At 43.4% G+C, this 23,918-nt stretch overlaps 1 protein-coding gene across 13 annotated transcripts in view; it reads right to left on the reverse strand.

The window, feature by feature from the left end:
• The window catches only part of LPP (LIM domain containing preferred translocation partner in lipoma), a 332,729-nt gene that overhangs the window by 247,219 nt on the left and 61,592 nt on the right, over nucleotides 1–23,918 (reverse strand). For 9 of the 13 annotated variants that reach the window (XM_072933640.1, XM_072933645.1, XM_072933639.1 and 6 more), the window contains one exon: nucleotides 23,446–23,544. The exons of 2 other annotated variants lie outside the window; for them this stretch is intronic. The gene's annotated coding sequence lies outside the window, so the exon portion shown is untranslated. The remainder of the gene's footprint in view (nucleotides 1–23,445; nucleotides 23,545–23,918) is intronic. 2 more of the 13 variants (XM_072933647.1, XM_072933646.1) reach the window with 1 other exon arrangement.

Below are 23,918 nucleotides of genomic sequence, written 5' to 3' on the forward strand. Positions count from 1 at the left end.
GTGGATGAAAAAGGATGCACATGCATCATCTGCCTCCATGGGGTGTTATGACATTGGCTGAATTAATATTCAGGGAGTACACCGGGGATTAAGAGTATTATAGACTTTACTAAGGGAGAGAGCTTTTTCTTTTTTAATGTTTGCATTGAATAGATAGACTAAGTAGAAACAGCATTTGTAGCCTACAGCCATTATCCTAGTAAATGGCTTATTACAGCATGCAGCCTACCAGCTCTCCTCCAACCAGTCTCGCTTAAACGCATGTAGGTGGAAGTGCTGCTCATTCCAAAGAACTTTCTTTTTCACTGTCTGTGTCTGATGGAGGTTCTGGATAGCTGGGCTCACAAGACAGGGCTTAGGATATAAATATTTCAGTACAAGCTTGTTGTTCAGTACCTATTTACGGCAATCACAGAACAATTAATTACCTCCCATCTAAGACTAATTCCCATCTCTCCCAAAAAGGGGGGTGAGTTTTGTCCCAAGACTTTCAATTTCCTGATGAGTCACAGCAGACACACTACAATAAGCTCAATACTTCAATCAGACTGTTTCTTTTCCAGATATATTCAATACGTTACTAAGATATGCAGTGTGCTATTTTAAGGGCTGATTTCAGTCATTGTATGCATAATGCTTTCTCATCTGAACACACGCCTTCTCCTGGATGAGACAGATGCACGTCCTACACCACCATCCCTTCTGCCCCCCCAAATCCTACAGGCAAATAAACACTGCAAAAGCAGAAAGTAAAGAATTGCACATTTAGTGCACCGATTTCTCTAACACGCAGCCCTCTCTCCCACTTTGCTAGTTCATTCCCTGCCCTTTGGCAAGAAAATAACTTATGTGACAGCAGCATCTGACAAGAAGAAAACATTCACAGACTGCACAGGTTGCAACAAGTCCACAGCATCTTGCTGTCTTCATTCCAGGGCCAAGAATCATACATTTCTTGTTCTGCCCCAAGGAGCAACTCCGCATCCCTGTACGAATCCTCAGTTGTCCCCAGTTCCCACGCCACCCACTCACAAGCTCCAAGGCTCCATCAGGCAGGGGACTGCCCAACCTCCTGCAGCACAGGTTATGGGGATCAGCAGGTGCCCTGTGGCCCTCATTATTTACTCAATTTAACAGAGTTAGCTATAATTTATTGTGTCAATTGGGCAATTGTTCCCAGCTGGGTCATTTGAGCCTACAACAGGTTGCAATCCACCTCAGCCTGACCATAGCCAGCTGAGGAAACTGCCTCAAAGCAGACTGTGAAGAGCAGAGTCATGGTCACATCTCCCTGGACCATGTGCAACCCTAAGTTCTCACAAGCAATGCAGTTAAAAGCTCCCAGAGACCAACAGCTGCCTAAAAAATGTGTGGCTGTGATGACAAATAGGTTAAAGAACATAATGTTTGTGTGACAGACAGCTGTGCTGCTGGTTGTAGAGTTGCTGCTGTGCCATCAAGGACATCAGCTGCTCTAAGAGCAGCCACAGCACAGACACCACCTCAAGAATACCCCTGTGCTAATTGTTAACAGCAGTTTTCCCCCTGGCACTGGAAATAGGCTTCTGAAACTGGACTGTGCAAGCAGTTTCTGCACAAACAGCAGCAGTGCCAGTTTCTGCCAAGCCCATGCTAATTGCAAGTGATTCCAGCTCAAATGCTCTTAAGTCAGAAAGTATTTAGGTGATGTGTAACCAAGGTCTCACATTTGTCTCACCAGCTCTCCTGTGGTGAATGAACCTACCATCAGCTATGAAGATCTGTCACAGCTTCTTCTCCTTTTTCTCTCCTTGGAAAAACTTTCTCATAAATTCTTATTTTATGTCAACAAAAGTGCAGAACATTTTCGACCCCGGCACTGCCCTCAGCCTGTTGGTGTAACTGTTACAGCAACACAGAGGACGTGGTCACCGTATTCTATTCAAGGCAGCAGATCCTCCAAGGCTCAGCAGCTCCTCTGATGCTACTTTAAAAAAGTGTCAGTGTCTCCTCATTTATCTCAAAACCCGAGAGCACCTTAGGAATGTTCAAATAGTTTCACAAACTCTGTGAAAATGAAAAGGGTGAATGGGAGAGGATGATTTCACCTGCTCAAGCACAGCTTGGAAGGACCCAGAAAAGAAATAGACTGAGATGTGTCTTAAGTTTAAAACACAGTAAAAATCCTCTTGAGTAGGCTCAGCTAGGTCACTTTAACTAAGGTGAGAATATTCACCCACATTTTATTGATTTCCATTAAATACACTATTATCTCAGTCTGAGTGCTTATTGGACAGGCACCAGGCTCCACAAGATCTACAATGACATTCACTTTGAGCTGCAGGTGACACAGCAACATTACCCTGAATACACACAAGACCCCAGCTGGAATCTCAGCATCTCTTCTCTCCATTTTTTGAGTGCCTGTGTTAAAACCTCTTGAGGAAGTTTGCACTGGGCTATCCAGTTCTAACCAGAAGAGAAGCATCTGCTACTCTGTGCAGTTTTCCTCTCCTGTAGATGGCAACCAGCTCCCTTGGAGAAGGCATCAGGCAGGAGCAGAGACCATGAGCTGATGGCTTTGGCCATGCTGCAGAAGGTGCCTGTGGAGTCACTGCCCTTAAACTAGTGCCAGTAACTTTCTTAAAACTAATGTTATGAATAAAGAGAAAATATAAAACCATAAAAAAAAATCTTCAACTTAAAAGGGATCATAAATTATCTTTTTTGTGTTTTTTTGATAAAATGCTAGTAGCATGTGGGTCTGCAGCATAAAGAGACAACTGAGGAGATTCAAGCCCAACTGATATTCTTAAAACATACATGACTAGGATTCTCCCATGCGAGACAAGTCCACGAGTCTTCCTGGAAAGCCATTTGGAAAGTTTCTAAATGCAGTAGGAGAAAAATAATCCTGCTTGGTCCACGCCTGTTTCTCCCTCTCCTCCCATTAGTGCATGGGGAGAAGGTTGGCTTAGAGCAATACAACATTTCAATTTGAATATGAATCACTCCTCTGGTGAGAAAACAAAACAGAAGCCAATTTCATATGAGCCTTATCTGAAGATATAATGAAAATCAACACATATAACGAGCAATTGAAATAAAACATGCAGAAAATACTACCCCAGACAAACAAACAACAACACTCTCCATTCTAGAAGATCCCAAAGTGTTTTACAAACTCATAGAGCCAGGAATAATTCCATCTTCCACTGTAACATGGCTATCTCTGGATGGGTACTCAGCACCATGCTTTAGTTCATGATAGAGGGAAGAATGTCATCAAGCAGGAACTGTGAGAGAGTTCAGGACAGCATGATCTTCAGTGGGAACTGCACCATTCTTCTGGAAAATGGAAGTTTGGTTTAATTTTGATTTTTACAATTCAAAGTGTTGCCATGGGGGGCAAGCACCCGAACACGCACAAGATGTTGTACTTAAAATTGAAGTGACTGGATGTATAAAGACAGAAATCCAACTCATGGATGCTGGTATTCTCCAGCTTCTGACTCAAAAGCAAGAAAACAGCAACTAGGTAGATGATTAAAATTTCTGAATCTGCCTAAGGATTATGAATTAATTTCTTATCATCCCAAAGAACTGAAGACTCAGGATTTCCTTTCCCTGGTTCAGCCACTCTCTCCAGATGGAGTTAAGGGTAAAATGCTTCTCCTCTCCCCAGCTCCTCTCCAGCAGGCACAGAAATATTCAACACTCTTAGGAACAGACTGGAAGCAAGCACAGCATTACCATTCACCACTGCTAATGAACACCAGCCTTGCACTTCAGCTGTACTGAAACACTGACAGAAATTCCATTTTCACCCTCTCTCCTTTGCCCCCTGGCTCTTCCCATCCACCTGCTGGGGCTGTGGCTCACCTCAGTGACAGTCATGGGCTGCTGTCACAGAGCTGGCCAACAGAGAACTGCTCCAAACTGAGTCCTTCCTCGTGCTGCTGAAACATCAACAAACAACAGAAGTCCTTCAAGGGCAGGGGATCTGAGCGAGTGATCTGCACATTTCCAAAGCTAAATGTTTACTTCTTCTCCTGGCAGCATCTGGAAGCCTGAAGACTGTTTATCTGCATCTTAGAAACAGTTATTTAGTCCTGCAAACACATCAACAATTCACCTTGACTCAAAAGAACGGTTTGCTGAGCTATGAGGAAACAATGAAAAAATCCTCTTTTTCTTACTTTTTTGCCAAATGTCTGTTAAAGCTTTTGTGAAAGGGGTTTACTTAATCTTTTCCCACATTACATTATATATACAGTTGCTATTCCAGAAAGAAAACAAAACAAAACTTGGTGCACAAACGCAAACAAATCTGGTTTTGGCCTGATCTGCCCAAACCAAAAGCCAGCTTCCTCTTCTACTGGCTCAGGAGCAGAAACCCAAAGCCAGATAGTTCCTAAGATTTCTGAGAGGCTGACTTTTGGATAGGCTTGTTTGAGTTTGTCTTCAGTACCTTGGGACTGAGTTACAATTCAAGGGAAAATGCCCTTAAAATTAACATGGATTTGAACAGCAATTTGAAAAACTGCTACCAAGCCATTTTTCTCTGCAGCAGTAACATCTCTCCAACCATACAATCATATTCTTGTCAGCTGGGAGACTTGTCCTCATCTTGATTTAAGCAGACCTAATTAATTTCAGTTTTGTTGGGGAGAGGAAAATAATCTACAACTCAATAAACAAGAAAGGAAAAATTACAATGAGCCATGCCATTTACATGCCATACAGGTAAAGGGAATTGCCAGGAGATTCAGGAAAAAAAAAATTCATCACTGATTCATGAAACGAGTCATTGAGATGTCTTAAGAACAAGCTATTAAGAGAAGTCACTCTTCCTCACCACCTTTTATTATTAGCTACTGCTGGAAGTGATCTTTTCTGCAAATCTCAAGACTATTTTGAAGTACTGGAGATTTTAGGAAGTGAAAAATAGTTCTCAAAATGAACTAAACTGCTTCAAAACTCTTCTCTTAAAGGTTGTATTGTGCTTCTTTCTCACCATTGGGTGTTTCAGATGAACTACCCACTACAAAAAAAAAAAAAGGCCACTGTGCAGTTCTAGCCAGTTTTAGCTGAGGGTCCAAGTTGGATGGGACTTTGAACAATCTGGTCTAGAGGAAAGTGGCCCTGCCCAGGGAGAGGCTGGGAGATGATCTTTAAGGTTCCTTCAAACCCAAAACATTCTATGAGAATCCCAAATTTGGAAACACAGGGGCTTTAAGTTTTAGAAACTGAGCGAGAGAGAAGTTACTGAAACAAGGGAAAGAAAAGATGTCCAGTGCCACCGGAGAAAGCCACTTCCAAAACTCCAGGAGAAGCAAGGATCCCCTTGTGTCAGCTCTGCCACAGCCTCGAGCAGGGCTCTGTCAGGGAGCTGGCACTGCCTGCAGCCAGCAGACTCCAGAATCTGCTCAGCCTGGCAGAAGAGTAGGAGGTGAGACTGCTGGCAGGAGCAGGCGGAGCAGCAGAGCTGGTGGAGATGATAAATGGAAGAGTGTTGTAAAACACGGAGGTGAGCACAGACTGACACTCACCTTCACAGCTCCCCCCAGAGAAGCACGGCTCTGTCAGACTCTCACAGCTTTGAAACACGTCCAGATTTCGCTGGATCAGTCCAGGAACCTCATTCCTATGCATGTTTGTTCTCACACGCAAACACGGCGAGGTTTTAACCACACACATTTTGCACAAGTCCCGCAGGCCCAAGCTTTCAGGTTACTCAGGAAACTTGGTCTTAAATGGGATTGTAAACCAAAGGAAAGAGATTATAGATAAAGGCAACAACCACAAAGAACTGCAGAGCAGTTTGGGTGAGAAGGGAGCTTTAAAGCACTCTAGCACTGAAGTACCCCAGAAAAAGGACCTTTTCTTGAAACAGGACTTACTTAAAAGGATTGCACCAACAGATCTTCCAAAGCTGATTTAATCACATGAAAATATGGGCTGGGCTCCCTGCATTTAATATCACTCCTGAGTGGAAAGTTCTCATCAAAGCTATAACATATTCAATTCCAGTAGAACAATTAGGTGACATTAGGTAGGCAGTTGTGACTCTCAGAAATAAATTATCTTGCTATTTACCACTATGTGCTATGCCTTTAAAAGTTTCCAAAAGTAATGGTCTGTTTCTGTGCATACTGGAATATTCAAGAGCATTTCATATTGTTTCTCATATCAAGAAAAGAGCAATTAGATCAATAATGAAACAGGAGAGCTCCCTTTTACTTTCTGCGGTTTGCAAAGAGGTTCATGTTTCTGTGTGAGCACAGCTCTTGTTTTAGTGATGTGAAAGTGTGTGGTTTGTGCGATACCCAGTTTCTTCTAATATTCGAGTTTCTGTTGTTACCTGCCTACAATTTACAGTAAAGGATCTTTTATTCTCACACCTCTCAATCTCAAAATTAGATCAATTTTCCCAACAAGATTTTGTTACCCATGCAAACTTTTAACAAATATTGGAAAACTTGCTGACAACACACTCCTCATTAATACAGCATGAAACCACCCAAGACATCACTATTGCTCCCAAGTCTACCTATGCATGTGTCTGTCTATACAGATACATGAGGCAGCAAACACAAACCTTACTTTGGGGAAAAGGACTATTTTTATGTTTGGAAAAGCAACTAGAATTCCATTGAAAATCATGCTGACAGGCCCAAAGCACCACATGCAGTCGGTAAAGATTTTTAAGCAACACTTGAACCACTGTGTATAACCACTATTGTGCTATTTGTTGTGATTAGATTGCTACTATTTTCAAAAGATTTCAAAATATTTAAAATTTGCCCCCACTTCTGCAAAGCACGAATCTAATTCTAGCAAAAATTGCTGAAGAACTCTCCAAATGGGAAGGACACTGCAATTACTGGGGATGGGTAATCTACTGTCTCTAGCATCAAACCAAACTAAGCCATTTATAGCATTTTGGCCCTCTCCACAACAGACAAGAGCACTGATATTTTAGCCAGAAATGTTAATTTCCAGATAGTTGTTTCTGGCCATGTGCTCTACTCCACAATCTTTGACTGTGCTCTCCCTGTGGCTCTCAAAGAAATGCATCTTTGTCAAATATACTGAAGGTCCTAAAGAGAAAATTCGGCTGCTGCTAGGCCAAAACATCAATTCAACAACAAAAATCTAAAACCAACTAGAATACTAAATATTTCTGAAGAAGAAAAGTAAACCAGCAGCAGCAAGGATTTAAACCCTGTGTTGAGTCATTTGGCCAGCTCTGTAGTCTGAACCTACTAAATCACACACTTCTCAGTGATGCTCCATTCTGCATGTCTCTGGGCCAGCCTCGTAGTTTGCATACAAATATTGTTAATGGTGATAAAATCATCATGCCCTGACTAGCATTAATTTAATAATGATGGCATTACACTGCACTACCCAATCACCCAGCTGCCTTGACTTAGATTAATTCAAGTGCGACAGGACACAAATATTCAAACTTTTTGATGCATCTTGCACACACCCAGGGAGAACTTGGCTTTCAGCCAGACTGCACAAATCCTGCTGGGATTAATCAATTTTCAAGATACTCCTTTATGGGAAAAGTAAGGAGGTCAAGTGCTGAGATCTATAAAAAAGGACATGACGAGTGTATATAATCCCCCACAAGGCACATCCCTCCAACCCTTTACAGTCAGCAACAGGGATGACTAAATGCACACAGCAAAAACCATTTTAACCAAGGCCATGGAAATGAAACTGACGAATATACTATTTATCATGTTATCTTAACATGAAATAAATTTATCTGATTTGAACTCCAAACATGCCAAAAAAGACAGGTTTGGAAGAGATGAACATAGAGAACCATAAGACTACTGCTTACCTGGTTCTAGCTGAAGCAGAACTGCTGAAACCTTTAACTCTCCCTACAGACAGCCCTGATGCACTTGGGAAATACCAGCAGCTAAATCTGGACTATCACAAGACTTTTTAGGACATCCTTCTTAACTATTTGGACAATGCTCAATAAAACTAAGGTACAATACACTCTGCAGTAGAAGTGCCTGACGCTAGGTGTTGCCACTGTGGGCAGCTGCAGGTCAGAAAGTGCTGTTCACCCAAAATATTTAAAGTAAGAGTAAGCAAAAAACATTCTTCTAAATCACAGTCACAATTGATCATGGTGACCATGGAGCTCAAGCACACCAAATTTCAAAGGCACTTTGTTTCCCCACTGCTCTATCTTTCATGCAGGAGACCTGACTGCATCCTGCATCCCTCTAGCCTCAGGTATTTCTCAAATTTGGATGACATTGTGGGATCTGTCTTTGGAATACAGGTAAACCCGGACTTGACACAGCAAACAGACCATGGGAACGGGTTTGTTTATTTTAACATGAACTCTTGACACACCTCAGAGAGCTATCAGCTGCCCTGCCCTTCACCAAAACACCAGAAAGGAGCTCAAACTGCTGCTGCAGCTAAACCCAACGCTGGGAATGGATCCAAACATCTCTCTGGAAACTAGCGTGGTAATAAAACTTCTGCTGAAGTCACACAGCTCTCAGGCAGCTCGAGATGGGCTATCAGGAAGTGGGACCCATCTCAAACCACCCACAAGCTCCTCGCCAACAGATTCCCATCAGCAGCACAGCACCAGTCATTGCCCTCATCTGGGCACTTGGCCATGAGAAAATGTTGGAAAAGCCTCTTCTGCTTTTCCCCTCCCTCAGACAACTTCACGAATCACCACCACTGGAGATTAACGGCCTTCCCTCATCGACAACCTAAGCAGGATTTGGACCACTGACAGGATTTCTCCTCATCCTCCAGACCAGCTTGTGCACCGTCTCCCCATCGAACACCAACGGTGTGTCACTGGCTCTGAGTGACCTCGGCACAAACAGTAGTTCTTGTCTCTCTAAGCAAGAATTTGGGAAAGCAGCCTTTATTGGACAGGTATGTCTGGCTGAGATTTGTGATCAGATGCAGTGCACGGCACAGTGTGTGACCTGGAGAGGTATTACCATCAGCTAAAAGCAGCACAGATTTCTTTCCTCCCTGTCCCTCATTAGCCTCAGAAGCTGGCTTTGCCAGCAGCAGTCATGCAAGCTGAGACAACAAAGCACAGTAATGATGGGCCTCATCATGTTCCATATTAATTACTGTAGCTAGTAGTAAACTGTTGGTTATAAATCATATTTTGATAACCTGCCCTTTCTTTGACAAGCGAGCTCCAATGTTTAATGTTGCACTTAATCCTCAGATAATACCCCAGGAGTCCTCACTGTGCCCAGCAACAAATCAAAGCAACCTTCAAAAGGCTGGCACAGGTCCCCTTTTCCCACACACCCCAACCTGAAACTATCCATTGCATCAACTTTGTTATAGGTCAGCTCTAAAGGCTGAGTTGCCAAAACCAGCAGCACACTCAGTTCTCCAGTGTCCACAGGGTTGTCCCAGCACTTCTCTGGGCTGGCAAAAGCCATTTACATGTTATACATGTACCCCAGCCTTCCAGAAATGCTGCACTATCACAGTGTTCTGCAGGGTAAAATAGCAGGGTAGTAACTCCCAGAATATCCCCACATTCAGAATAGAGCAGGATTACTTCTACCTAGGACTGAAACAGTCAACTAAAATCTATCCAAATCCATCATATTCTTATTTTTGTTTCTTTTTAATTCAGTGACATTTAGCTAGCAGAACAGCTGTTAGCAAAGGTCTAGGAGAGGTGGAATCCCATTTTCTATATAAAGAATTATGTTTTGGAGGAAACTGCAATTTGACAAAAATACCTATTTGGCAAAGTACATTTTAAAAACTGCAAAAATATGCTCTGCTTTTTCTAAGGTAGCAAAAGATTCACCGTGGCTCATGAAAATGAGCCCAAGTCTTAGGAATAAAGATATTAAATTATTTTGCGATGTACATCCAGGAAAATACAGAGGAGGGATGTGGCCTCTAAGAAGCAGCATAGGGAGAGACTCTTCTTCATCTTAGCCAGACGTGCCCATTGCCCCCCACCACCATCAAAACATGTAAAAAAACTCATCTTGGGCTTCCCACAGAGCTGCTCCAGCTTTTACTGGTAACAGCTGGCTGGCTTCAGAAAGAGCTGGGTCAAGCCTGACATAGTCAGCACCATCCTTTATTTTACTCTGAAGGCCCAACACCACACCAAGCAAGAACATGATGTTGCACTTGCAATTTGCATTGTTAAAATCCCAACAGCTCAGGAAGATAATCAGCAGTGGTAACCAAGAATCCCATCCTCTCCTCCACGGACGGATGTGAAGCCCTGCGACCTCACTCCAAGCTGCAAATTAAAAGTGCTTACAGCAGTCAAGGGTTCATTCTTGTTCTTCCACCACTGGTGGCAGATGGTATGTGCTATTATTAAATCTTGATTTCCAGCTTATAACAGTAGTCGTATGAAACCTTCTGCACTAAGACAAAAATTCACTATTTTCATTTGGGGAAAAAAAAGCAGAAGCCTTACAGTTAAGTAACTTTTCTTTTTTAACGATTTCTTTCAAAAATTTGTAGCATGCTTCTCCTAATTGGAAACACACAGAAAATAGGATATGGCCTATTAGTTAAAGGTCAATGCACATTTAGCCACCTCTTTTGAAACTGACAGTATTGTCATGACAGCCATAAAAGCTGCTTTGAATTTTAGTTCCCTAGAAAGTAAATATAAGGAATCCCAAGGCCGTAACCACAAGTGCCACAGCTCTTAACACTGATGTCATATTCAGCTGAATGTGTGCTGCAAAAGTCAGGATAGTAAAGCTCCAAAATCAGCTAATCTAAGGGAAGGACACAGTAATTATGCCCCAGCCCAGCGCCCCAGGCATGTACCATAGTGCCTCCTTGATGCAGCATTAACAGCAGAAGTGTTTTATCCCCAAACATTTCGTGTGGGGCACTGGGGGGTTGCTGGGACCATCCAGGGGGGGGCTGCTTCAACCAAGTATCTCACACTGCTGTATGTTATACTTAAGTATGCAACTGCTCTTTCCAATTCCAACTACCAAACAAACATTCTCTTTTTTTTTTTCTTTTAGGAACCCGTTCAATTCATTTGTATCAATTTGTTTCTCTATCAATTAGCAGGGCATAGGGGGCTGATTTTCAGACCCTCTGCTAGTGTGTGTTAGATGTAAGGGGACAGTGTAATTAATAGATGTTGGGCACAGTGCCCCTTCATTCATTGATTTCCACCTACTTAGCAAACACTCAGGGAGAACACAATCACCCTTGGCTGTCAGGGGTCTTCATAAAATCCATAGGCTTGGATTCACAGGAACTGCTAATCATTTTGGATGCTGAGAAGGGGGAAGGCAGAGTCTGATCTTTGTAAAGCAGAGGAAATTTCTTATTATCTGCAGCACCTGAGTGTACTTCAAAGGGAGCTTACAAGAACAGAAAAGCTTTCAGAGCAAGAGGCAACTCAGGAAAACCCTTTTGGTCCCAAGCTTCATCACTCCCACTGAGCTCAGAGCATCTGCATGTCTGAGGCACTCAAACCAGGGATTGCTGCAGCCACCCCAGTTTGCTCCCCCACTGTCACACCCCGTCACAGTCATCACCTTTCCATCACAGACAATACGTGTTTCATCCAGGTGTCTATATAGAAAGTTGAACTTTGAGGAAAAAACAGCATTTTATGACTATCCACCTTGGTTGTTTCCTTTTAAGGTTTAATTTTTCCATCTCTCACATAAAGTCCTCCCAAAAACAAAACCAAAAAAAAACCTCAAGGTATTTGATTATTTCCCCTACCCCACAGCTCTGCCCAGGAATGCACAGTTAACAAACCACGTAGGACCAGTATTTGTGCAAAGCTGGTTAAAATAGCCTCATTCTACAAATGCTAAACCTCACTGTACATACCACACAAATCAAAAGCACAGAAAGAAGACAATCCACAAGCATATCAGGCAATCTTGCTGGATATTATGCTTACCTTTGCATAAGCAATAAAGCATTTTTCACTGTACACAGAGACTCAAACCCAAAAATACCTACCCAGAACTGCTCACTCTTACCTACTCCACAAGGCACAGGAGACCAATTCTACTTTAAAAGAAAAAAAAAAATCCTTTTTTCTGTTTGCTGAGTCTCTCTGGAGACATAATGGCACTTTGGCAGAGCAGCATGTTTAATAAGAGATGATGGGGAGAGAAAGGTTCTCCAAGAAAGGAGATGTTAGTGCCATGGTAGCCAGCACACTGCAAATGTTGTATTTCAAAGCAATATAAATAACAAATTATTACATCTCTCTCTTTAGAAGTCAGAAAACACTCGTCATGCAGTGTTTTCTTTAAAGTACTGCCCTGTGTGAGCATCTAGACAATACAGTGACCTGGTCTATGACACAGATGCACAGGGGAGAACAGACAGAAGGAAAAGCTGGTCTGAAACAATGCCACACGCATGGGGTCCTGCACCAGCACCCACCAGAGCACACATCTGCTGGCAGCTCCACCCTGCAGCCTGCAAGGGCTGAGTGCCTTTCCCACTGGAAACCTTTCCATGATGCTAATCTACTACAGAAGGAAAATCACTAGAGGAGGACACCCAATAGCTTCCAGCCAGAACACAACATGCCCTCAGCAAGACTTTTGATTTTCACAGGCACACACTGAAGTTGTTCTTCACAACAAAGAGCAGCCTGTCTGTTGCATAACTAACCTTAGGCTGCATTAGATAAGTTGTGCCTTCTCACAGATCAACTGACCTTAAATAATGTCCCCAGTGTATTCAGAGCCAATAGGTTTTTCTTTTAGAGTTCAACTGACAGGTCTTCTCCTTCCAGCTATTTCTTCAGAAAGGCACACAAAGAAGGTTTCAAGAAAAATCTCATGCTTACTGTTCCAAGAGCAGCTTTCCAGGCCAAAAATGAAGGCCAAGATCTTAGCTCCAGAGCTGCATCTCCCTTTGAAGGCTTGTTGAGCACTTCACTGCAACAGCACGAGTGAGAGCCTTGGCAGGACGGATGTGGGTTGAAGCAGATGATAACTGGAAATCTCAGTCTGTCTCTGGAAAGCTTGCTGCAGTTCTGCCACTGAGTCAAGACAGAAGGAAAACAGCCAGCCATGCCAATGAAACACTGCTTTGTATTCTGGGTAAGGCAAAACAAAGGTCTGGTGATGAGCAGCTCTTGTGTGTCATGCAAGGGCCAGCAGCAAAGGCAAATTCCACCATGGCATTTCCGTTCTGTCGCCCAGCCCATTGCTGTGAGCGGATACAGCAGGATCTTTCATTGCTTGTCCAAAAATGGCATTCAACATAGCTGTGCAGCATCACCCCACTGCCACGTTCCACTCCAGAGGAGGGCTATCAGTCCCTGCACAAAGTTGAAGTCACAGGGTACTGTGTCATGAGCAGGTGAGGTCCTTTAATATCATTTCTCCAGTCCCCATCCTGGGCGCAGGTGTAAGGTGATGCACGAGTTCTGCAGCTGCCCCAGAGGTAGAAATACATGGGAAGAGATGGACACAGTGGAAAATTAAGGAAGCCTCTGCACCCCTCCTGGCAGGTCATTTCTCTGTCCACACAGAAGTCTGTACATTTCCTGTGATGCCAGAAACAAAATGCTCTGCAAAAAAGGCCCATATTCCTTTGGGAGAACAAGCACCAAAGCAACTGGCCAATAAACCCGTGGCAAAGGCAGAGGCACTAAAATCCTGGCTGTTTTCTGACACCAGCTGAGCTGTCATGCAGACTCCTCTTGAACACAGTTTCCTACTAAAAAATCACGGTGCACAGGGCTTCCCTTCTTGATACGTGCTGCTCCACTCATCCAGCTGATACCAGGACAGACGCTGCACACACATTCAGCAATTCCCTGATCTTTTCCAATGGAGTACATTAGAGCAGAAGCCCTACCTCACCTCTTGCAATGAGCCAAGCTGGGCTTCATTGATAAGGCTGTGCCCTACAAAAGAGCTGTGTTCTTCCACATTCAGGACATCCTCACCTCTTGCTGTGAGCAAAAGAGCCCAGATTTGTGAGGATTGCTCATGCCAGAGGAGGTCCACAGCTGCTGAGGAGCTTTCTAGTAAATCCAGCCCTGATGGCAAAGGAAAGGGCTTGCAGAGCAGAGTTACAGGAATCTATCCCTCCTGCATTAGTCAGCATATACAAATACATCCTCTTGCTTCATTAAATTTTAATTGGAGTACACATGAATAGGCTTTGCTGGTTACTTAATCAAAGGGAGTCTGATTACAAGGTGCTCACATGAAAAGCTAGAAAGCGACATCCTTCCTCGCTTTTCTTTTGGAATTTTTTAGGCATCCATTGTCAATTTCTTCAGGTCAGTTGACATTTTAGGGCTGCTGCAAAGAACCATGAAAAGCAGCCACAAAGAGTAAATAAGGCACTTTGAAGGGAAACAGGACACAGATCATTAGCCCTGCATTCCTCTTTATTATCCAGACAAAAATTAAATGCAAAATCCCCGAGCAGATGTTGCATTAGTGAGCTGATCAGCAGTGCTAAGCACAAGGATGACTTTGTTGCTGTGTGTCATGCATGTGTGGCTGGACTGTCTGGAGTTTCATTATTTTAAGTGTCCTTAAGTGCCTGAAACCACAGCAGATCTGAACTTTTGAAAAAAATCCTACTCGTAAACTTTGGGTTTCTTCAGTAATCACATTCTCTGCAACACAGATGCTTATTTGTCCACACACGCCTCCCCTGAGGTTAGAGAAACTTGCACATACTTTCTTGCCTGCCTAGAATGGGACAACCATCTCTGCAACTTCTTCCTCACTAAAACCATGAGCTGTATGACCAGATCCTCAACTTTCAAAAGATCCATACAGTTGATACAGCTTGAATTGACTTACAGCAGTTTGCACTAGCTGAAAAATCTACCAGCAAAGCAACTGCAGTTGCACGAGGCACAGCTGGGGACTGGAGCTCAGTGCCCGACTGTGTGAGAAATAAAAAGCAGCTATGTTGTTCTGTGCAACTCTGTTTGCTAAGTGAATCAACAAAAACAACCAAAAACAAACAAGGAAAGAAACAAAAAAAAACTTTCAGCAATTTGAAACCACAAAAGACAACTCACTGGCCTGCTAGTGCACACTTGCTTGGAAGTGTATATATTCTGTACAGTGACAGGTTCTGGCAGCCAGGGACTGACACACTTTCTATGGCAATGTCCTAATACTAGAAAAATTTGGTCATAAGCTAAAAATGTTACAGAAATAGCATAGGATCATAAGTTATGAGCTGAGTCAGAACTCTATCTGCTATTTGACTTTTATACTATTTTATTCTTAAAAAAAAAAAAGCCCATCATGCTGTGGGGTTTTTTACAAAACAGTTTGCTGCTAACATCACTTATGAAGAAGAATGAGCCTTTGTCAAGGGGGAAGAAAGTAATTTAAAATGGCAAAAATCGATCTGAAAGGCAGCAAAGCACAGAGATTCCCCTCATATACTACAGCCCTGTGTGTAGTAAGCCCTTCACTAACACCACAGCCCCTCTGAGTGCCAGTTCTGGAAGGCAAGGGGCTGCCCTTCATCACTACACAAGGACTCCTCCATCAGAACTACAGGGATGTTGATGGGATTGTACACAATAGTACAGTGCCCTAATTCCCAGGAATCCTGGGTGTACACGGCAATCTCCTGCATGAAAGCATTTTATTTGCACTCTGTACTTGTAAATCACTGGTAAATAATTAACAGACAGCATAAGTATGTAACAGAACTGAGTCACAGGTGTTAGCAAAGGAAAACTGCTATAAATGGATATGTCACAGCAATAAGCCGCCTGTTCACCTGTTGGGAGCTGGAGGAATTAAACAATTTCATTTTCATAAATTAACCCCTGACACCCTGCACCTTATTAGAAAGCCCATCCATATTCCATCTCTGCTATTTCTGACCATAACTTTTCCTCCATTCACAGTTTGAACAGTCTTTAAATGAAGAAACAATTAAGTTTCCCAGGCTTCTGATTGCTGGGTAGAGCTGTGGGGTCACACACAAGTCCATTCATTCATCCCAGGAAGGGAAAGGGAGATGGGAGCAAGAAGCCTTGCCCAGAATCCCACTGGGAGCTGCCAGACTTGCTGGCTGCAGCAGCAGGAAAGGATTTCTCAAGTACAAACACACAGGAGGAGACCAACCCTTGCTCTACATCTCCTCTTTAGGTTCTTCCTCCTTCCTGCTGCCCCCCACATCCTACAGGCTGTTTTGCAAACAGCCCAGGAAATATTATTTTCCCTACTTGTGGCAGGAAGGCAGAGGAGCAGAAATCCTCCTGCCAGGTGTGACACTGCAAAGAACTGCCATGAGGGCACTCCACACTCCTTAGATCACAAAAGTCATTTGGCACCACAACATTTCAGTCCCAAATACCCAGCTGCTGGAAGGGCAAGAGCCAGAAGCCTGCTAAACCACCAGGAATGGGGTAAGCACAAGTCCTCAGAAAAAACTGAATGACCAAAAGCTGCTCAATCCAAGGCAGTGCACTAAGGAAAGTAAATAATCAGTGCCTCGCCATTCCTTGCTGTGGGTCCCTCAGAAAACACAGATCCTCTGCCTCGTCTGCAGCTCTGCCTGGAAACAAAACCCAAAAAGGACCTTTGCTGACAACAGCTTCAAACTGTTTAAGCTCATTTCACCATGTTTGGTTTGGTTTTGAATAAAGTAACATTCAAGCAATGAATTCTTGATTTTTTAAATTTTTTTTTCAAAGTACAGCTCCCATAAGCTAAAAAAGTAAATGGGAGTGCTTTGCTTCCTGGGGTATGGAACTGGAACATTTTTCTAGCACCTAATAAAACATTGTTTGGTTGATACTAACCATTAAAATATGTGTTTCAAGTCATGTAATGTTCCCTGTGAAATTTGCCTTTTTGCTCCATGAAAAAAAGGGCACTGAAAGGAATCCTGCAGCCATAAGGATCTCACTTAATTCATGGAAGTATCATTTTAAAAGCCTCACAACGTGATCAAAGCACTGTTGAGAACAGATGTTCCAGGCTTTACAAATTCCAGCATAAGTATTTTTTATTACATTTATCACTGCTAAATTCTTTCAGCCATATTTTTCCCCACAAGAAGCATGTAGGCACTTTCCTCCTCGGGGAGGACATGTTTACATGTGGACTGGTCTCCAGCCACAGACCCTGTCCTGCCAGCATCCCTCCCATCTGCAGTGAGGAGAGCTGGGCAGTGTCACCAGCAGCTGAGGTGGTAGCCAGATCCCAGCAGAGCTGGGCATGGTATTCTCCACTTCACAAGGGGAAATTAATGTAGGAATCACTGTGTCAATGCTCAGACTCTGTCTCTCAACCCTTCACACAGAACCTCTCACAGGAAAGTCACTGCTCCATTACCCTGACACCAGAGTGCAGCCTACAGAGCCCTCCATGAAGTATTTTTTTGTTACTAAGGCATACACTACCATCATCCCCCAAGACCACAGCAGGCCACCACTGCCCTGACAAGCTCTGAGCAGCCTCATCCCACCTTAAACCCAACCTTGCTTTGAGCCAGGAGCTGCACAAAAGACCTGCATGACCCTTTCTGCCTGAAATGTTGGATGATTAGAGATCTCAGGTAGAAGCCACACAGAAGTGCCCTCAGCCATGTCCACACCCCAAGAAAACACCTTCCCTGGTCCCTCAACTCCTTCCATGGATGTGGAACCCCTGGCTGTGCATAGGAGCTAGAAGTGTGCTTCCCTAGCTGTATCAGAAGACGCTCAGCACTGCCCAGCTACAAGGCCAAATACAAGCAGGAGATGCTCAGGTGCCTTGGGGGCTACTAAAGCCAGATGAGCTGAGCCAGAAGAAGCAATAATGGGGAGCTGCAGGGCTGTGAAGGAACCTGCTTGTTCCTAAGACAGCAGCAACAAGTCTCCATTCCTAGAGGTGACCATGGAGGCAGAGAGCATGTATTTCAACTGCAATTCAAATCACAGTCAAATTTGCACCAAGAGCAAAGTTCCCACAAAGTTTAGCTCTCCACAGTTTCTGTGTATACACAGACTCAGGAGCATCACCAAGTTCTCTGTTGACAGAAAGTCTAAACACCATGCAGTGCTGGGCAGTTTCATGAGAGTGAGCTGTGTACTAACAAAAGACTCACAACTACCCCAGAATCTGAAACATAAAACTTATCTCTGAATAACATTGGGGTTTTTTACCTCTTTCAAAAAAAAAAAAAAATAAGAAAAGGGGATCTGAAACAACCAGCTCCTTTCAAATTTCACACATTCGCAGAAGAGGGTGTTTGTGAAGAGCACCCCACAAGCACATCACTTCTCTAATATGTGCCCAATTTAGTTTCACCTGTCTCCATGTGCTCCCTTCCCAATTCCTACAACCTGCTTGCACATCCTGTTTCATTATGAACACAAGCTTCTTCCCTGGGGCAGCAGCGCTGCCTTCACTTCTCCTCACAGTGAGCTCAAACACAGTCAAAATGGGAGCAAAAACCAGACAAGTTTACCCATCTTGCTTTTCCAGACTGTGAGCCCCATCAAGGCATCACCAGGGCTGTGGCAGATCCTCACTCTGGGCTTTGGGTACCACCAAAATTACACAGCAACAGCCCCACACCTAAGTCATCCATCAAGAAGATGGAAGAGTGACCTCTGAGAAAGCTGCACAAGGCAAAGGATGTCTCCTAGAACAAGGGAGGAAATGAGGAAAACGCATGAGAGCAGAGGCACCAAGGTTGCAGTGACAGGGAGGTTGCTGAAAGTGAGCACAGATCTCAGGAACAAGGACAACAATTCAAGCAAAGGCTGAAGGATGTTGGAAGAGCAAACACAAGCAAGAGAGGATCTGTAAAAAGCCTCTACCAGCAAAGTAATCACAAACAATCACAGCAGCAATCTTCCTCTGCCAATTCCATGCGCTTTTCTTGATAGACCTTCTAATCCAAGGACTTCTTGAGTTGCTTAAAACTTGTTTACTTCTTCATTTATGAGCTACAACTTTGTATTTTAAGTACAAACAGAAAATGTGCTGAAAATGTAAACACACAAAATCTTGCTGAGATTTTGTACATGCATGAGCAAGTGCTGCCACACAAACAGGTGCATTGACATCTACACTACACCTTTTCAGCAAAAGGACTGTTCCCCTAAGAGTCCTCAAAGCGAGAAAAGGAAGGAGGAGGGGTGTACAGCACTGTCACAGACAGGCCATGTTCCTCTGCTCCAGCCTCAGAGACAACCAGCACTGATATCAAAGTCAGTTTTCCCTCAGGTCCTGTCCAGTCCCTCCCCTCATCTGTGAGAGCATCACCCCAACAGCTGCATTGCATTTTGGGCTGCAGTCACCTCTGGGGTATAAGCCCGGGCCAGCCCTGCCCTTGCACTGCCCCAGGGACAGAGCCATCAGCCACAGACAAAGGACAGTATCTGCAGAGCCCAGGATGCAATGAGGGAATTTTAAAAGGGCGCTCCAGTTGGCATCAGAATACTGGAATTGTTCTGCTGAGTTATTAACGTCACAGCCCTGCTCCAGACCAGAGTCTCTTTTGTTAACTTGCCTCCCCACCCCAAGTGAATTTGCTGGGTGATTTTAAGAAAAAGGCAGTGACCAATTTTCAGGCCTTCTGATTGAGACACCAAAAGAGAAAAGGCATCCCTACATTGCTTCCCTCTTGTTTTTTCTAAATAAAAATAATGTATAGCCCTAACTGGATAATAAATATGCTCAAAAGCTGTCCTTAAGTAAAAGCTTTTGATAACAAATTGCCTGTGCTAACCGCTATTTTACTGTTGAATTTTTTATTGTTGCTTAAGCACTGCAATTATGCTAATAAGCCTGAGAGGATGGTACACTAAAGCATTGAATGTGACAGATATAATACTCAATAAAATGTTAATCTTACCTGAAAATTGGAATCAAACAGCCTTATTAGTATTTATGGATATGGCACCTCCAACATGTTTCTCTTAAGAGGAATATATATATGCAATAGATACTTCCAAATATACCCTACTATTTCTCATGCCTCCACAGAATTTAATTCCAGGTGGTTATTACCCCTGCTGCTAATTGCCAGTCCCTTTTGGAATAAGAAAGGAGAGTGTTGCCTTCTGGGACATGCAAAACTCCTGCACATTGGAGGGCTTTTTCTTTGCCACCTGGAGGATGGCAGCTGTGGGGATGGGGACAGCTGTCCCCAACTCTCAACGTGGCCACCAGGCTTGTGAGGGTGTGGCACAAGACAAAGGTTCTTCTCTGCCACCCTCTTACCTATTTTCACCATATCCTCTCCTTTTATGTTCAGTTATTTACAGGTGGTGGAGAAATTACTTAGGGATTTTAAGATGGTCCTAAAGATAAATTTATTTATTTGTTCTAAAAACTTTTCAGTCAGTGCTGACAGAGAACCAGAACCATCTATTCCACCACAAGTTACAGCACTGCTGATTTGGACCAAGAGCTACTGAGCTCTCACAGGGGTCTGGCATGGAGGTGCTCTGTGACTTTCCACAAGCTGCACTGTTTTTTGCACCTTTATTTCACCACCAAGTCCCAGTCTACTGGGAATTGCTTTCTCAGCTGATGGCATAGTTTATTTCACCACATAAAAGCTTTTTGTTGGGGATTTTTGGCCAAACCCATAGGTTTCAGACCCAGCCTCAGGGCTCCAGAGCCATGAACTTCCTGTGAATAAATTTCAAGTGGTCTTCAGCACCTTGGCTTTCTCATCTCCAGAAGGAAGAAAAAATGAACTCAGAAGAGCCACATGCTTCAGAGAAACTATACTTACATTCATGACCAGGCCCTAAAGAGACCATTTGGACATAATGGACTGTGTAGCTTCCAAGTGCTGCAGGTTAATGCCTAAATAGTAGCTGCTGGTTTCCAGCTTCAGTCCTCATGTTGCTCTCATTGACCCACAGGAGTCAATTCTATTTACTGGACAGCAGATACCTCAATAACCACCCAGATATTTCCTGACTGTAAAGCAAGATTCTTCCCACCCGATGATGCACACTTCCATGGTGGCAAACATTAGGTGGGTGATATCTAGGAACTGGTTTCATGAATAGTCACAGCAGGGAAAAGCCAGATGGCTTTCCACTGAAATCTGGGATTCCCAAAGGGCTGAGAGATCACAGCAGGTAACCCACAGGACACAACTCACCTAATAAAACTCACCACAGGACACGCTGGGCTCTCTGCAGCCACGCTTGCAACCCACGCTGGTTGCACTGAGGGCAAGGATGGAGCACAAAGATGGGAACAGGGTGGCTTTGCAGGACAGAGCTTAGAGCAGCTCCACAAACCCGCATTTGCATTGCAAGGAGCACAGAACTTGGAAAAAAAAATCAGTTGTTAAATCAAGGGAAGCTACCAATTGACTGAGCTGGCACCTCAAAGAGCCAGGAGATGCATCCAGGGCTCCTCCACCCCAAACAAGCCCCAGCACGAGATGCCAGACACCAAATTTCAGAAACAGACAATTGAACTAGGCACACAGCTACAAAGTGCTGCAGGACCACACAGCAGCCACTCCCATAGAGGTGGCAGGACTCATCTCTGCCAAGTGAGTCTTGTCATTATTTTCAACCCTGCAGGGAAATCTAAATTGAACTTTGGCATATTGCTTTCTTTTGCTAAGCAGCAATGCTCAAATATTAAGTCCAGTCCTGACAGGCATATTTATGGACTATTCTTTGCAAATAATCTTACCCTGACCAGTTCAAAAGGTCAGAACCATAAAAAAGAGCAACAATAAAAAAAAAAAGCACAAGGCTGGAAAACCATCACTACCATTGGCACAACCCCTCAACTTATTAACCGTCCTTGCACAAGGTGAATTGCAAGGTCTTGGATTTATTTGATTGATTGAGATCAAGAGATCATGGGGGAACACAGTAAATTGCATCTTTCCACGAACACATTTTGCTTTCAAGATTTGAGCAGATAGTTGCAGGAATTGAAAAGCTCAAGAGGAGGAAAAAAGAAAAGAGAAAAAAATTTTAAAAGGTGTACAAAGGTGACTTCAGAAAGGCATTCCTTATTTTCTTCACGACACCATCTGCATTTCTTAGAGCTATTTGCAAGTTTCTTCCATGTCCTCATACCCCTGAGACACAACAGCTTATCTCTGCTAAGCAGGAGATAAGGAACAATCAGACAATGGTGTAATGCCAGGGCAGACACCAGTGTTTGCTGACATTATGGATGAAATGTAAATTTTAAAGAAATCAAAGTCCAACAAGAGGTTGAAGAACTTCCCATTGAATTCCAGATGTCCTGCAAGATAAGAAGGTATCTCACTGATCTTCTTCACTGGACCAAGGAAGACAAAGCACCTGAACACCCCTCTTGTTATACAACGGCTTGGAGGCTGCCTGAGCCCAGGCTCCATTTGTCATCAGCAACTCCCAGGGAAGGGATGAAGGAAGAAGCAAGGGAACTAAAGGAGCAGACATCTTCAGGACACAATTTCAAGACCTAGCTGGTGAGCCAGCAGTTTTAAATTCAGGAAAAGCCTGCTGTGTTTGCTGTCAAGACAAGACAAAGAAACACAATAGAGAACATGAACAGAAGAGCAAGAAAAGAAAAATGAAACCCTCCTCCACTTCATCAGCCCTGGAAAAAGAGAGGAAAAGTAATCACTTGGTTCCTCTCTGTGTTCCACATGATATTTGTGGTTTTCTCAGTGTATGTATATTTGTAGCATTGTGTTCCCATGTCACAATTGAACAGATGAGATTACACCCCTGAGAGTAAGAGTAAACCCCTTACATGGATCATGGAAGTGACCCAAACTTCCAAAACTTACTGCAGAGGAACCAGAATTGATACAACTTCCTGTTTTTACCACAAGTTTACACTACATGCCAACAACAGAGGATTAAACCTCTTCTTTCCCCTGAGCTTATACTTCCCTCCACAACAACATCACCATTCATGTAACAAAGACACTGAGCACCAGCATTAATTGGTGCTGCATCAATTCTTCACCTAAACCATGCAGCTCATTCTGCACAGATATACCCAGCTTTGCCTTTTACCTTATCAGCTTTGAATAAGGTTGTAAAGATAAGAATTTCACACATTCTCATTTCTAATTATCAGTGGGTTAGTGCAACTCTCCAGAAGTCACCTAGTCTATTTTTCTACCACGTGGAAGAATTGGTTCTCCTAAAAGCACATCTGCTATTGCTCTTCCAACTTGTTCTTAAACCTTTCCATGACTGAAACTGCCTATCTCCTGGGGGGATCCACTCCAGCACTCAGCTATCCTTACTGTGGATCATTCACTGACACCTCAGCTAAATTTCCTTGCTGTAATTAAGTTTATAATTTGTTTTATTTACAGTGAACAGATTTAGTTTACTCCCTCCCTCCATGACAAGTTCACCATATCCAAAATTTACAGGTTGAAGCAGTGCTGCTTGTCCTCTCTTTGCCCATTCTTCTGCTTCTGCTCACAGCACATTCTCAATCTCTGCATGTGTATGTCTTTCCTTACCCCAAGAGAGAAGGCACTTGGATATCACGAGGCTGTTTCAAGGGAAGACGCTCACCTCCAAAGGCTGATGCATTCAGACACACACAGTTACAAAGTACTCTGAAACAAGAAAAATAAAAGATTTGTCTTCAGGATGGCAGGTAGAGTCCAGTCCAGGAGTAAAGGAAAAGCCAGCAACTCTGAAGTGCAGTTTTCTGCACCCCATTATTTAGCATGCAAACAGATCTTCAAAAGCAGCATCACTGACTGTAGATACATCATGCACCACCACTCAGAGTTGGCCACATTTTCTCTGACAACCACCATAAGAGTTTGATAAATTTGTGTTCTAGGAAACAAAGTGTTCATGGACTTTCCAGAAAGCTCTGCCAAGGTATAAGCAATACCCACCACATGTCAAAATCAGATGGCTTTGACTCCAAACCTTTAAGCCCTGTGACAGAGGACAAATTTTAATGTTACCATTGGTGACT

The sequence above is a fragment of the Taeniopygia guttata genome, chromosome 9 (assembly GCF_048771995.1).
Source record: "Taeniopygia guttata chromosome 9, bTaeGut7.mat, whole genome shotgun sequence".
Classification (NCBI taxonomy): domain Eukaryota; kingdom Metazoa; phylum Chordata; class Aves; order Passeriformes; family Estrildidae; genus Taeniopygia; species Taeniopygia guttata.